The following is a 13,712-nucleotide window of genomic DNA, read 5'->3' on the forward strand; positions in this document are numbered from 1 at the left end:
GATATGGATTATAATTAATGGACATTTTTTGTTGTTGTAGGGTTTGATACATTTTAAAATGGAAATTACAAACTTTAGAAGTTTTAATTTCCTGCCATGCAGGAAAATTCCTGAAACAACAGGATGATCAAATTAAGATGCAATATATGTATAAGTGGGTGGTGAGGTTTGTATTATATTATTAACATGTCAGCTGGTCTGGTTTATATCTCAACTGTATAATCACATGATTTATAGAAACATGCCTTAATAACCCAGAGGGGAAATGAAGAGGAATGTATATGTTAGTCACCTAATCGCTCTACGTAAAGTATATTGTAGCCAATCTGAGAGTTGGAGGAAGACATGGAACTCTATTCTTCAACGCGCTGTCACAGACACAGCTGGGAGTGTGAGGCTGAAATTCCATCTGATTGATACTGAAACACACACACACACTATACAGCTGAATTAGGGTGTTCTCCCAATTACACTAATAAAAAGAATCAATCAATTAATTTGATGAATAATATTAACAGGAGGATATAAAACTCTGTCATACCTATAGACAGCTGGTACACCACCTCTGACTGACTGAAACAGGCGGTCCACCACCTCTGACTGACTGAAACAGGCGGTCCACCACCTCTGACTGACTGAAACAGGCGGTAAACCACCTCTGACTGACTGAAACAGGCGGTACACCACCTCTGACTGACTGAAACAGACGGTACACCACCTCTGACTGACTGAAACAGATGATACACCTACTTTCCCGTTGAATGGGGGTGTTCGCCCAGTAACGCTAATAACACAATCAATGACACTAGTAACATAATCAATCATTTTGCGTTTTATCCCAATAGCGCTATTAACAATAATGAATCGATTTGATTAACAATACAAATCCAACATAGTTTGTAATCGTAGAGGTTCCTAGTAAATAATCATCAGGAGAACAAAAAAAGCACCAAAGGTCACCGCAGGAGAATTGGGGTTGGTGCATTGGTAAGTGGCACAGCGGTCTAAGTCACTGCATTGCAGTGCTAGAGGTGTTACTACAGACCCGGGTTTGATCCCGGGCTGTATCACAACCGGCCGTGTTCGGGAGTCCCATAGGGACTTGGCCCAGCGTCGTTAGGGGAAGGTTTGGCCTTTACAAGTGGGCCGTCATTGTAAATAACAATTTGTTCTTAACTGACTTGCCTCGTTAAATAAAGGTTAAATAAAGGTTAAATAAAATGTTGGAATAGCATGTTTTAAATCAATTAAATCAAAATGTTCAACTGAGACGTTTAGGAAAGAAACACTTCCTAGCTTTCCTCGTCGAAGTGAAAACAGGGGTACTTGATACCTACAGCCTCTGTTTATCTTTCCCTCACATCTTTCACTCTCTTTCATTCTCCTCCTCTCTCACCTCTCTCTCAACCCAGCTGTCTCTCTCGCCATCCTTAGGCAGCAGTAATAAGGGATGGTTTATACCTGCCCGTCTGACACATACTGAAACAATGAGGACCCAGGACCCGATCCTGACTATAAACCACCCAGCAGCATCTACCTCCCTCTATCTTTCCTACAGACCCATAATGCCATGGTCTTGCAGTGTTTAGACAGTAAGCACTATTTGACTTTAACCTCATCCCCACCTCCTGATCGTCCTGATGCTTCCAAAGAGGCAATATGGTACGTTTTATAGAGAAAAGAGGCAATATGATACGTTTTATATACAAAAGAGGCAATATGGTACGTTTTATATACAAAAGAGGCAATATGATACGTTTTATAGAGAAAAGAGGCAATATGATACGTTTTATAGAGAAAAGAGGCAATATGATACGTTTTATAGAGAAAAGAGGCAATATGATACGTTTTATAGAGAAAAGAGGCAATATGATACATTTTATAGAGAAAAGAGGCAATATGATACGTTTTATAGAGAAAAGAGGCAATATGATACGTTTTATATACAAAAGAGGCAATATGGTACGTTTTATATACAAAAGAGGCAATATGATACGTTTTATATACAAAAGAGGCAATATGGTACGTTTTATATACAAAAGAGGCAATATGATACGTTTTATATACAAAAGAGGCAATATGGTACGTTTTATATACAAAAGAGGCAATATGATACGTTTTATAGAGAAAAGAGGCAATATGGTACGTTTTATAGAGAAAAGAGGCAATATGATACGTTTTATAGAGAAAAGAGGCAATATGATACATTTTATAGAGAAAAGAGGCAATATGATACGTTTTATAGAGAAAAGAGGCAATATGGTACGTTTTATAGAGAAAAGAGGCAATATGATACGTTTTATAGAGAAAAGAGGCAATATGATACGTTTTATAGAGAAAAGAGGCAATATGGTACGTTTTATATACAAAAGAGGCAATATGATACGTTTTATAGACAATGTTACAAATTCAATATGTTCTACTGGTTCTAGATCTATACTCTGACTGTAGGACCTGAACTAGAAAGAGAATACAACATGTAATACTCATCCCCTCATCACTCCCCTTTACCTCTCTCTCTCTCCTCCTCTCCCTCCCTCATCTCTCTCTCACTCCCCCTTCATCTCTCTCTCTCTCTCTCTCTCCTCCTCTCCCTCCCTCATCTCTCTCTCTCGCTCTCTCTCTCTCCTCCTCTCCCTCCCTCCTCTCTCTCTCTCTTTCTCTCTCCTCCTCTCCCTCCCTCATCTCTCTCTCACTCCCCCTTCATCTCTCTCTCTCTCTCTCTCCTCCTCTCCCTCCCTCATCTCTCTCTCACTCCCCCTTCATCTCTCTCATCTCTCTCTCTCCTCCTCTCTCTCCCTCATCTCTCTCTCACTCCCCCTTCATCTCTCTCTCTCTCTCTGTCCTCCTCTCCCTCCCTCATCTCTCTCTCACTCCCCCTTCATCTCTCTCTGTCTCTCTCTCCTCCTCTCCCTCTCTCATCTCTCTCTCTCACTCTCTTTCTCTCTCCTCCTCTCCCTCCCCCTTCATCTCTCTCTCTCTCTCCTCCTCTCCTCCCCCTTCATCTCTCTCTTCTCCTCTCCCTCCCTTATCTCCCTCCCCCATCTCTCTCTCTTTCTCCTCCTCTCCCTCCCTCATCTCTCTCTCCCTCCCCCTTCATCTCTGTCTCTCTCCTCCTCTCCCTCCCTCATCTCTCTCTCTCTCTCTCTCTCTCTCTCTCTCCTCCTCTCCCTCCCTTCCTCATCTCTCTCTCTCCTCCTCTCCCTCCCTCATCACTCTCTCTCTCTCCTCCTCTCCCTCCCTCATCTCTCTCTCCCTCCCCCTTCATCTCTCTCTCTCTCTCTCCCCCTTCATCTCTCTCTCTTCTCCTCTCCCTCCCTCATCTCTCTCTCTCTCTCCCTCTCTCTCTCTCCTCCTCTCCCTCCCTCATCTCTCTCACTCCCCCTTCATCTCTCTCTCTCTCTTTTCCTCTCCCTCCCTCATCTCTCTCTCCCTACCCCTTCATCTCTCTCTCTCTCTCTCTCTCCCTCCCCCTTCATCTCTCTCTCTCTCTCCTCCTCTCCCTCCCTCCCTCCCTCCCTCCCCCTTCATATCTCTCTCTGTCCCCCTCTCCCTCCCTCCATCCCCCCTCATCCTTCTATCTCTCTCTCCTCAGCCTTCCCTCCCTTCCCACTGAAGCTCTGTCAGTCTGCTGTGAGGAGAACCAGACCCAGAGCTCTAGCTAGTCCCTGATGGAGTAGCAGCAACCCAGAGGGAGGTAGCTGGGGCATGGGGAGGGGTGGAGGGGTGGAGTGCTGGGAGAGATATAGGGAGGCTAAGATCAGAGAGCTGGTCCCATGAGATGTGCATGGGACCTCTGGGTTAATTTGAGGAACAAAACCTGCCGCCCACTGTGCTTGGCTGACTGGCAATAGAGGACTGGAGGTGTCCCAACAGACAGACTGACTTCCAGCCTCTAAACTCAGACCCCTCTCAGTCCATTCTAAGTCCGGCTCAGCCTCAGGCTGTGTCCTATATTGTGCGCTACTTTTGACAATGGTCGTATAAGGCTCTAGTCAAAAGTAGTGCACTATATAGGTACTACTGTGGTATTTTGGACACATCTTCAGACCCTCTCAGCCCAGCCTGTAACCTCTGAGCCCTGGCACAGTCCCCTTAGGTAAACTCAATAAACTGGACCTGGAGAGGAAGAGAACACATCAGCAGGTTCTGGTTCTGATACACCGGAGACTTCTTAGTAACATGTAACATCGCTTATTGGATCAGGACAGATCATCTCTCAAAGTGGCAGTTTTTAAATGAATAAATATCTCAGTCTTTGTGTTGACGAGGGAATGTTGTTACTCTGTACATATGTTACAACTCAGGCCCCTACAAGTAGTTATTGCCTATGACCAGCTCAGATCTGGCTGTAGCCTCTATTATATATGAGGAATCTACACGTCAGAGACAGAGAGGAGGAAGGAGGGAGGAGGAAGGAGGGGGAGAGAGTGAAGACCATTGTGTGTGTGTGTGTGTGTGTGTATGTGTGTGTGTGTGTGTGTGTGTGTGTGTGTGTGTGTGTGTGTGTGTGTGTGTGTGTGTGTGAGTGTGTGTGTGTGTGTGTGTGTGTGTGTGTGTGCGCGCGTTTGTGTGTGTGTGTGCGTCCGCGCGCGTGTGTGTGTGTGTGTGTGTGCGCGCGTTTGTGTGTGTGTGTGTGTGTGTGTGTGTGTGTGTGTGTGTGTGTGTGTGTGTGTGTGTGTGTGTGTGTGTGTGCACGCGCGTGTGTGTGTGTGTGCGTGTGTGTGTGTGTGGGGGTGTGCGTGCGTGTGCGCATGTACGTGCTTTTTCATGGTAAACACAAAGCATATTGGGACATGTGTTGAAGTTGTGAACGGTGTTGAAACAGAAGGCTGTGTAGCTCCTGGAATGACTACACCACTGATGGATATATGGCACTGTACGGTACTTTCAACATCTGTCTCTTTATGTCAAACAGACACTCACGGAAATAAGATACCGTGGTAATTCCATCACGATGTCATCAACACCCTTGAATAGAGATTGTAAACGTGAGAACGGGTCTATTTTGTTGTACCATTTTGACATATGCAGAGGACACGTTTCTGTTTCTCACAAAATGGACAACAAAGTAGACATTCTATTCTTATTTCAATTCTATTGACACTCAATATCAACTCAGACACACGTTTCAATTTCAAACAATGACTTGGAATATGTAGATAACAGGACTTCAAGTACGGGAGGATAGAAATAAATCAGTGTTCATGGGGTAAATCAGGTCGGCTATTGTTTGTTAGTATGTGGCAGAGCTCAGTTACTGTTGGAGCAGGGCACCAGTCAGATAAGCATTGTGAAGTGTGAACACTGCACTGGAGCACCCACTGAAAGAGTGAAGTACCTGGCTAGATGCTCTCTACTGTGGCTCAGTTGGTAGAGCATGGTGTTTGCAACGCCAGCATGGTGTGTGCAACGCCAGGGTTGTGGGTTCGATTCCCATGGGGGGCCAGTACAAAAAAAAAATGCATGAAATGAAATGTATGTATTCACTACTGTAAGTCGCTCTGGATAAGAGCGTCTGCTAAATGACTAAAACCTAAAATGAGAGTGAGCAGTTCTCTACATCACAGGTTTAACATGTTTATCCAGAGTGAAGTTATACATTTATAACCTCTCTACTGCTACTCCCTGTTCATCATATATACATAGTCCCTTTAACCATATGTACATGTACATACTACTTCAATCAGTCTGACTAACCGGTGTCTGTATGTAGCCTCTCTACTGCTACTCCCTGTCCATCATATATACATAGTCACTTTAACCATATGTACATGTACTACCTCAATCAGCCTGACTAACTGTATGTATATAGCCTCGCTACTGTATATAGCCTGTCTTTTTACTGTTGTTTTATTTCTTTACCTACCTATTGTTCACCTAACACCTTTTTTGCACTATTGGTTAGAGCCTGTAAGTAAACATTTCACTGTAAGGTGTTGTATTCGGCGCAAGTGACAAATAAACTTTGATTTGATGTGTCACCGACAGCATACTCAAACTCTCCAAGCATCTAGTGCTGTTTCTCTCTCTCTCTAAGCATCTAGTGCTGTTTCTCTCTCTCTCCAAGCATCTAGTGCTGTTTCTCTCTCTCTCTCCAAGCATCTAGTGCTGTTTCTCTCTCTCTCCAAGCATCTAGTGCTGTTTCTCTCTCTCTCCAAGCATCTAGTGCTGTTTCTCTCTCTCTCCAAGCATCTAGTGCTGTTTCTCTCTCTCTCCAAGCATCTAGTGCTGTTTCTCTCTCTCTCTAAGCATCTAGTGCTGTTTCTCTCTCTCTCCAAGCATCTAGTGCTGTTTCTCTCTCTCTCCAAGAAGGTTAAAGTACCTTTCCCCTTCTCACTTGTTAGGTACCTACATCAAACTATTATTCCAGTGGCAATGAGATAAGAGGAAAGACACAATGCAGAGATACAGTCATAGGAAAGAGAGGAAAGCAATGCAGCCACAGTCACAGATGGAAAGGCACAAGGTAGCCACAGTCACAGACGGAAAGGCACAACGCAGCCACAGTCACAGACGGAAAGGCACAATGTAGCCACAGTCACAGACGGAAAGGCACAATGTAGCCACAGTCACAGACAGAAAGGCACAATGTAGCCACAGTCACAGACGGAAAGGCACAATGTAGCCACAGTCACAGACAGAAAGGCACAACGTAGCCACAGTCACAGACGGAAAGGCACAACGTAGCCACAGTCACAGACAGAAAGGCACAAGGTAGCCACAGTCACAGACGGAAAGGCACAACGCAGCCACAGTCACAGACGGAAAGGCACAATGTAGCCACAGTCACAGACGGAAAGGCACAATGTAGCCACAGTCACAGACAGAAAGGCACAACGTAGCCACAGTCACAGACGGAAAGGCACAATGTAGCCACAGTCACAGACAGAAAGGCACAACGCAGCCACAGTCACAGACGGAAAGGCACAATGTAGCCACAGTCACAGACGGAAAGGCACAATGTAGCCACAGTCACAGACAGAAAGGCACAATGTAGCCACAGTCACAGACGGAAAGGCACAATGTAGCCACAGTCACAGACAGAAAGGCACAACGTAGCCACAGTCACAGACGGAAAGGCACAACGTAGCCACAGTCACAGACAGAAAGGCACAAGGTAGCCACAGTCACAGACGGAAAGGCACAACGCAGCCACAGTCACAGACGGAAAGGCACAACGTAGCCACAGTCACAGACGGAAAGGCACAATGTAGCCACAGTCACAGACAGAAAGGCACAACGTAGCCACAGTCACAGACGGAAAGGCACAATGTAGCCACAGTCACAGACAGAAAGGCACAATGTAGCCACAGTCACAGACGGAAAGGCACAATGTAGCCACAGTCACAGACGGAAAGGCACAATGTAGCCACAGTCACAGACAGAAAGGCACAATGTAGCCACAGTCACAGACGGAAAGGCACAATGTAGCCACAGTCACAGACAGAAAGGCACAATGTAGCCACAGTCACAGACGGAAAGGCACAATGTAGCCACAGTCACAGACGGAAAGGCACAACGTAGCCACAGTCACAGACGGAAAGGCACAATGTAGCCACAGTCACAGACAGAAAGGCACAATGTAGCCACAGTCACAGACAGAAAGGCACAATGTAGCCACAGTCACAGACGGAAAGGCACAATGTAGCCACAGTCACAGACAGAAAGGCACAATGTAGCCACAGTCACAGACGGAAAGGCACAATGTAGCCACAGTCACAGACGGAAAGGCACAATGTAGCCACAGTCACAGACGGAAAGGCACAATGTAGCCACAGTCACAGACGGAAAGGCACAACGTAGCCACAGTCACAGACGGAAAGGCACAATGTAGCCACAGTCACAGACAGAAAGGCACAATGTAGCCACAGTCACAGACGGAAAGGCACAATGTAGCCACAGTCACAGACGGAAAGGCACAATGTAGCCACAGTCACAGACAGAAAGGCACAATGTAGCCACAGTCACAGACGGAAAGGCACAATGTAGCCACAGTCACAGACAGAAAGGCACAATGTAGCCACAGTCACAGACGGAAAGGCACAATGTAGCCACAGTCACAGACAGAAAGGCACAACGCAGCCACAGTCACAGACGGAAAGGCACAACGTAGCCACAGTCACAGACGGAAAGGCACAACGTAGCCACAGTCACAGACGGAAAGGCACAATGTAGCCACAGTCACAGACAGAAAGGCACAACGTAGCCACAGTCACAGACAGAAAGGCACAACGTAGCCACAGTCACAGACAGAAAGGCACAAGGTAGCCACAGTCACAGACCGAAAGGCATAACGCAGCCACAGTCACAGACAGAAAGGCACAACGTAGCCACAGTCACAGACAGAAAGGCACAAGGTAGCCACAGTCACAGACGGAAAGGCATAACGCAGCCACAGTCACAGACAGAAAGGCACAATGTAGCCACAGTCACAGACGGAAAGGCACAAACGGAAAGGCACAACGCAGCCACAGTCACAGACAGAAAGGCACAACGCAGCCACAGTCACAGACGGAAAGGCACAATGTAGCCACAGTCACAGACGGAAAGGCACAATGTAGCCACAGTCACAGACGGAAAGGCACAATGTAGCCACAGTCACAGACGGAAAGGCACAACGCAGCCACAGTCACAGACGGAAAGGCACAATGTAGCCACAGTCACAGACGGAAAGGCACAACGCAGCCACAGTCACAGACTGAAAGGCACAATGTAGCCACAGTCACAGACGGAAACGCACAACGCAGCCACAGTCACAGACAGAAAGGCACAACGCAGCCACAGTCACAGACGGAAAGGCACAACGCAGCCACAGTCACAGACGGAAAGGCACAACGCAGCCACAGTCACAGACGGAAAGGCACAACGCAGCCACAGTCACAGACGGAAAGGCACAACGCAGCCACAGTCACAGACGGAAAGGCACAATGTAGCCACAGTCACAGCAGGAAACAACAGTCTGACAGACAGTTTGTACAGAGGAGTCACCTACCAGAACAGGATGTTATATAGACAATCACTGCACCTTACTCATATCAGCCAGGACCAGAGATTTCTTTAGGGGTGGTTCACTGTATTCTCTATGCTACTGCTTCTAAACTTACTCTGTTTTAAGCTTAGATCTTCAATATCTTCCATTGCAAATGGATATTCCTTCAAAATCAACATAGTCAATTTCTCAATGTAGACATTGAGCTTCTCCCTGAATCTCAGTCACAAACAGATTGGAATATATTAGGCTGTTTACACGTTTATAAACAGAGCAAAATTATTTTAGTAGGCTATTGATTGATCTAGAATAGATGTATCGCATAATCTCATAAATCATGTGCTTGACAGATTTTACCTCCAAACAATATCCTCATAGCCTGCCTCACAAAATTGTAAGAACCGTTTCAAAAATCAAAGTTAATGTCAGAAAGTAAACTTTTCCGCAACTTACCAGACTCTTTATTTCTTGAAAGGGATTTCTTTAGATGAGTTATTCCAGTCCAAATCTAACGTAGACGGGCTCCTGATACGGCGACAGGGTGAAACGATCTGCCGCAGGGTTTGAGAAAGTGAAGCGACGTGAGACGTCTCCACATTGTCCCCTTCCTTCCACGCGTTATAAACAAACTCCGCATGTTGGGCTGGGATCGTGAAGGCCACTCCTCCGTACGTACTCCCTCATCCCTCCATCATCCTTGGCTCCGTTTCCCAGCTCCCTCCGGCTCTGTCGCCAATAAAACATCTGCTCATTACGCTCATGACGCACATCGAGTGGGAACAATATAATGTGTTTGTGCAGATGTATCTAACACATTATAATAAAGTATTGGTAGGTTAATATAATAACGGGCCTAGACAAGTCATTTATTTTCTCTACATTAAATCAAATCAAAGTTTATTTGTCACGTGCGCCGAATACAACAGGTGTAGTAGACCTTACAGTGAAATGCTGAATACAACAGGTGTAGTAGACCTCACAGTGAAATGCTGAATACAACAGGTGTAGTAGACCTCACAGTGAAATGCTGAATACAACAGGTGTAGTAGACCTTACAGTGAAATGCTGAATACAACAGGTGTAGTAGACCTTACAGTGAAATGCTGAATACAACAGGTGTAGTAGACCTTACAGTGAAATGCTGAATACAACAGGTGTAGTAGACCTTACAGTGAAATGCTGAATACAACAGGTGTAGTAGACCTCACAGTGAAATGCTGAATACAACAGGTGTAGTAGACCTTACAGTGAAATGCTGAATACAACAGGTGTAGTAGACCTCACAGTGAAATGCTGAATATAACAGGTGTAGTAGACCTCACAGTGAAATGCTGAATACAACAGGTGTAGTAGACCTCACAGTGAAATGCTGAATACAACAGGTGTAGTAGACCTCACAGTGAAATGCTGAATACAACAGGTGTAGTAGACCTTACAGTGAAATGCTGAATACAATAGGTGTAGTAGACCTTACAGTGAAATGCTGAATACAACAGGTGTAGTAGACCTTACAGTGAAATGCTGAACACAACAGGTGTAGTAGACCTTACAGTGAAATGCTGAATACAACAGGTGTAGTAGACCTCACAGTGAAATGCTGAATACAACAGGTGTAGTAGACCTTACAGTGAAATGCTGAATACAACAGGTGTAGTAGACCTTACAGTGAAATGCTGAATACAACAGGTGTAGTAGACCTTACAGTGAAATGCTGAATACAACAGGTGTAGTAGACCTTACAGTGAAATGCTGAATACAACAGGTGTGGACCTTACAGTGAAATGCTGAATACAACAGCTGTAGTAGACCTCACAGTGAAATGCTGAATACAACAGGTGTAGTAGACCTTACAGTGAAATGCTGAATACAACAGGTGTAGTAGACCTTACAGTGAAATGCTGAATACAACAGCTGTAGTAGACCTCACAGTGAAATGCTGAATACAACAGGTGTAGTAGACCTTACAGTGAAATGCTGAATACAACAGGTGTAGTAGACCTTACAGTGAAATGCTGAATACAACAGCTGTAGTAGACCTCACAGTGAAATGCTGAATACAACAGGTGTAGTAGACCTTACAGTGAAATGCTGAATACAACAGGTGTAGTAGACCTTACAGTGAAATGCTGAATACAACAGGTGTAGTAGACCTTACAGTGAAATGCTGAATACAACAGGTGTAGTAGACCTTACAGTGAAATGCTGAATACAACAGGTGTAGTAGACCTCACAGTGAAATGCTGAATACAACAGGTGTAGTAGACCTCACAGTGAAATGCTGAATACAACAGGTGTAGTAGACCTTACAGTGAAATGCTGAATACAACAGGTGTAGTAGACCTTACAGTGAAATGCTGAATACAACAGGTGTAGTAGACCTCACAGTGAAATGCTAAATACAACAGGTGTAGTAGACCTTACAGTGAAATGCTGAATACAACAGGTGTAGTAGACCTTACAGTGAAATGCTGAATACAACAGGTGTAGTAGACCTTACAGTGAAATGCTGAATACAACAGGTGTAGTAGACCTCACAGTGAAATGCTGAATACAACAGGTGTAGTAGACCTTACAGTGAAATGCTGAATACAACAGGTGTAGTAGACCTTACAGTGAAATGCTGAATACAACAGGTGTAGTAGACCTTACAGTGAAATGCTGAATACAACAGGTGTAGTAGATCTTACAGTGAAATGCTGAATACAACAGGTGTAGTAGACCTTACAGTGAAATGCTGAATATAACAGGTGTAGACTGTTGCTATCTCAATCAGCCTGACTAACCGTTTCTGTATGTAGCATCGCTACGGTTAAAGCCTCTCTATTGTATATAGCCTCTACTGTATGTAGCCTCTCTACTGTATATAGCCTCTCTATTGTATATAGCCTCTCTACTGTATATAGTCTCTCTACTGTATATAGCCTCTCTATTGTATATAGCCTCTCTACTGTATATAGTCTTTCTACTGTATATAGCCTCTCTACTGTATATAGCCTCTCTATTGTATATAGCCTCTACTGTATGTAGCCTCTCTACTGTATATAGCCTCTCTATTGTATATAGGCTCTCTACTGTATATAACCTCTCTACTGTATATAGCCTCTCTACTGTATATAGCCTCTCTACTGTATATAGCCTCTACTGTATGTAGCCTCTCTACTGTATATAGCCTCTACTGTATGTAGCCTCTATACTGTATATAGCCTCTACTGTATGTAGCCTCTCTACTGTATATAGCCTCTACTGTATATAGCCTCTACAGTATGTAGCCTCTCTACTGTATATAGCCTCTACTGTATGTAGCCTCTATACTGTATATAGCCTCTACTGTATGTAGCCCCTCTACTGTATATAGCCTCTACTGTATGTAGCCTCTCTACTGTATATAACCTCTCTACTGTATATAGCCTCTCTACTGTATATAACCTCTCTACTGTATATAGCCTCTCTACTGTATATAGCCTCTCTACTGTATATAACCTCTCTACTGTATATAGCCTCTCTACTGTATGTAGCCTCTCTACTGTATATAGCCTCTCTACTGTATGTAGCCTCTCTACTGTATATAGCCTCTCTACTGTATATAGCCTCTCTACTGTATATAACCTCTCTACTGTATATAGCCTCTCTACTGTATGTAGCCTCTCTACTGTATATAGCCTCTCTACTGTATATAGCCTCTCTACTGTATGTAGCCTCTCTACTGTATATAGCCTCTCTACTGTATATAGCCTCTCTACTGTATATAACCTCTCTACTGTATATAGACTCTCTACTGTATATAACCTCTCTACTGTATATAGCCTCTCTACTGTATATAGCCTCTCTACTGTATATAACCTCTCTACTGTATATAGCCTCTTACTGTATATAGCCTCTCTACTGTATATAACCTCTCAACTGTATATAGCCTCTCTACTGTATATAACCTCTCTACTGTATATAGCCTCTCTACTGTATATAACCTCTCTACTGTATATAGCCTCTCTACTGTATATAGCCTCTCTACTGTATATAGCCTCTTACTGTATATAGCCTCTCTACTGTATATAACCTCTCTACTGTATATAGCCTCTTACTGTATATAGCCTCTCTACTGTATATAACCTCTCTACTGTATATAGCCTCTCTACTGTATATAGCCTCTCTACTGTATATAACCTCTCTCCTGTATATAGCCTCTCTACTGTATATAGCCTCTCTACTGTATATAGCCTCTTACTGTATATAGCCTCTCTACTGTATATAGCCTCTTACTGTATATAGCCTCTCTACTGTATATAGCCTCTCTACTGTATGTAGCCTCTCTACTGTATATAGCCTCTCTACTGTATATAGCCTGTCTACTGTATATAACCTCTCTACTGTATATAACCTCTCTACTGTATATAGCCTCTCTACTGTATATAACCTCTCTACTGTATATAACCTCTCTACTGTATATAACCTCTCTACTGTATATAGCCTCTACTGTATATAACCTCTCTACTGTATATAGCCTCTACTGTATATAACCTCTCTACTGTATATAGCCTCTACTGTATGTAGCCTCTCTACTGTATATAGCCTCTACTGTATATAGCCTCTACTTTATATAGCCTCTTACTGTATATAGCCTCTACTGTATATAACCTCTCTACTGTATATATCCTCTACTGTATATAACCTCTCTACTGTATATAGCCTCTACTGTATATAACCTCTCTACTGTATATAGCCT

At 44.0% G+C, this 13,712-nt stretch overlaps 1 protein-coding gene across 2 annotated transcripts in view; it reads right to left on the bottom strand.

The window, feature by feature from the left end:
- LOC115150027 (semaphorin-3D) overlaps positions 1-9,688 on the bottom strand; it is a 125,516-nt gene extending 115,828 nt beyond the window's left edge. For both annotated transcript variants that reach the window (XR_003867035.1, XM_029692901.1), the window contains exon 1: positions 9,446-9,688. The gene's annotated coding sequence lies outside the window, so the exon portion shown is untranslated. The remainder of the gene's footprint in view (positions 1-9,445) is intronic.
- Between the last annotated feature and the right edge of the window lie 4,024 nt (positions 9,689-13,712).

The sequence above is a fragment of the Salmo trutta genome, chromosome 16, assembly GCF_901001165.1.
Source record: "Salmo trutta chromosome 16, fSalTru1.1, whole genome shotgun sequence".
Classification (NCBI taxonomy): domain Eukaryota; kingdom Metazoa; phylum Chordata; class Actinopteri; order Salmoniformes; family Salmonidae; genus Salmo; species Salmo trutta.